We start from the raw sequence: 3,315 nt of genomic DNA on the forward strand, positions 1-3,315 counted from the left end.
AAGGCACCAAATGACACACATCCCTTGGCACCCCAAAACTTGAAAAATAGACAATTCGTCATACCCTAACCTATCAGCAACCCTATCGGATAGAGGCAGACAGATTAAGAGGCATTGTGTGAAGCTTCCCTCCACGTGTCTTTCCTAAGCTCAAGACCTTTTGGTCGTCCAAGGTAAGTAGATAATCCATCTGGAAGCAATCTGTTAGGACCAAGACAAGTTCCGTCTAGTGCAAAAGGAAAGTCATATTTCTTTCTTTCCAATGCCAGATGAAATTGACAAACTAAGCCAACTAGGACTTCCAGATAAACAAACCAACCCAACTGAAAATTCCAAGCATTTGACACATAATTAATCACACTCAATGCTTGAGCGACAATCTAGATGACATTTACACCTAAAAATCAATGTCAATCAGCCATTACACGCAATCAACGACATTAACAAAACACAAATGCACAGTCAACGATGTGGTTTGAGATTCTTACATGACAACCAACAAACGACACCCATTAGCAACTTTTGTTTTGTATTGTGAAACCAAGGTTTGGTTAATCTTAGTTTTGATGATAACAAAACAAGGTTTAGAACTAATGATTATATTTCAAGTGTGATTAGGCAAGACAATTTCCAAAGTGGGAATCACAAAGACAAATTAAGCCAAAGAGAAATCATTAAAAAGAATAAGACCTCAAAGAGAAGTGTTTTTCAAGACCCAAGCTTCATAAGATCTCTTTGTAAGGTTGTTGGTGCATAAGGATTTTTATGCATTACATTCTTTACTTATACACCAAAATCATCCAAGAGTTTTTTTTATTTTAAATCCTTTAAAATTGGATGATTTCATGTTTTCAACTAAAACCTTGTGTCAAATGTTTTCCAAACTTGTTTAAAAGGTTTTAAGTTGAAAAAAATTAGTTATAGGCCAAAAACGGCTCAACCAGTTGAACCGGATGAGGAATCGGTCGATCCCTAGCTAAATTGGTCTAGGAGTGCAAGAAAACCTTTTCTCTATTCTAGAACGGTTGTTTAATCGGTCAAGGTTGAACCTCAACCGGTCGATCCCCACCTCAACTGGTCAAAGTCCGGTCAAGGGGTGGTCGAGGTCCAACGATCACCTGTCAAGCATTAAATGCTAATGGCTGGTCAACTGATCGACCCCCAACTCAATCGATGGAATCCCCAACAGCTAGTTTGGCATTTTTTTCTCTATAAAAAAGCTCCAATCTTCATTTTTTCTAGAGTTTAACCTTCCTAGACCTTTCTTGAATATATTTGAGCCTTGAGAGAGATTAGTTTTGAGTGCACCATTATTCTAAAGCTTGCATATCATTAGTGCACCATTCAATCCTAGTTTTCTTGTATCATTTGAGTCCTAAAGTTTTGTACTAGGATTTTGTGAGATCCATTATTATCTTTATTTCTAAATATTTGAGAGGAAGAATCTAAGTGTGAGATATCACTTAGGGATTCTCAAGTGTGGGGTATCACTTGAGGGGTTATTCAAGATTGAGGTATCTCTTGAGGTTTGTAAATGGTGTTTGAAGCAAAAAGTCCAAAAGGATGGATTGGAACCATAATCCAATTTTATTGCTTAAAGGCTTGGTTTGGAAGCCTTAAATTAGGGAACCTCAAGCTTGGGATGGAAGCTAGAGGAAAGTGGATGTAGGCCAAGTTGCGTCGAACCACTATAAAAATATTGTGTTTACATTCTCTCTTCCTTATTCTTTTACTTTATATGCAATTGTTTTTATATTGTTTTATTATATATTTGCATATAATTGTCTCTTGCATTCATACAATTTAAATTTGAAAAAAGAGATCATCACCCTATTCACTCACCCTCTAAGGTGATTACCTTAGATTGGACTAGCCTATTTTTTCTAACAAGTATGATTACCCAATCCACGCTAAGATGATGGCAATTGACTACCTTATTAAGGCATAGTATCCACCACGACGATGATCATCATTGTAAGAAAGGCGTGAATGGACAATCAACATTGTGCCAATGACGCCATATGTTCTATACGAACCCCTCCAAAATCATGAAAAAGGTACATGCGAACATAGCCATTCAAAAAGTTGAATTCACTCTTACTAGATTCTAACTTAAGCTTTGGAGGAGCGTGCTTGGGCCACTTGTTCGGACATCCTTTTGTGCATTGAAGAAGTCCGTCTAACTCTAGTGAAGCTAGATGGACCTGTATCTAGCTAGCACAATGCCAACAATTCCCGCATGGTTATCTAATAGGGATCGAGGTATAACAGTTTCAACTTTTTTTTATTAAATAAAGAAGAAAAACGAAATTGAAACAGTAGCCATCATCTTTTATTTATTTTTATTATTGATTGCACATCTCATATGCTCATCAATGTGATATATAATGCAAAGAAACACTTGAGTTAGTTTCCTTGCTGTCCAATGATGGTTTCGAGTGTGAGCTTCTTAATATCACAATCACACACATGATTGATGCATTTACAGGGAGGACAAGTTGGACAAAGAAATTTGCAGTCGTCTGGAACACTACAACGCCATGAGACTACTCTTCTTGCTTCACCTCCCATTGGAAAACCTGCCACCATATGATTAATTTCATCACATATACTATACCCAAATGTAACATAAAACAATTAACCAAATATTAATATACGAAGAGAAAAGAAACTAACATGAAGCAATGATTAAGAGAGCAACCAAGAAAACAAACTTAGTTGAAGCTTTCTCCATATCTATATATTGATTTGTAAGTATAGTGTTGGCCTTGTTTGTAGTAGAGTAAGATGGGCTTTTCCATCGCACATATTTATAGGTGAAACCATAAGATATTTTATTGTAAAAAAAAGAAAAAATCTCTCTTAGTATATTTGATTGACAGTATAAAATAGAATATGATATGCATATCATATAGGATATCATTTTAATAGGCAAATCCTAAAAATTTATTTTCTATAGGATATGGTATCCCCAATATAGTTATCTCCAATAATCTGATACATGGTTATGGTAGGTTTATATAAGTAAAAAAATGAAATAAAAAATCTATTTTATTTCAATATTTGATATTTATTCAAAACAAAAATTATATTACATCCTAATATTAACTATTGAAAGGCATAAAATCTCTTTCACATTTAATACTATTTGGAAATCATTCATTTTATATTTTATTATTTAGTTAGTAATTAATTTCTTTATTGATGATATTCACAATTAAAAGATTTCAAATTGATAAATAAAAATATTATATTATGTGGTTAAATATATAAAAATTATTTTTAAATATTAAATATAAATATATTAATGTACGT

The 3,315-nt window shown here is 33.7% G+C and overlaps 1 long non-coding RNA gene across 1 annotated transcript; it reads right to left on the bottom strand.

Annotated features, from left to right (window-relative positions):
* Positions 1 to 2,310: 2,310 nt before the first annotated feature.
* Positions 2,311 to 2,761, bottom strand: LOC109122909 (uncharacterized). The gene is made up of 2 exons (XR_002030431.2): positions 2,677 to 2,761; positions 2,311 to 2,579 (listed from the first exon to the last, which is right to left on the bottom strand). It is a non-coding gene; the product is annotated as an uncharacterized LOC109122909 (long non-coding RNA).
* Between the last annotated feature and the right edge of the window lie 554 nt (positions 2,762 to 3,315).

The sequence above is a fragment of the Vitis vinifera genome, chromosome 7, assembly GCF_030704535.1.
Source record: "Vitis vinifera cultivar Pinot Noir 40024 chromosome 7, ASM3070453v1".
NCBI classification, from domain to species: Eukaryota; Viridiplantae; Streptophyta; class Magnoliopsida; order Vitales; family Vitaceae; genus Vitis; species Vitis vinifera.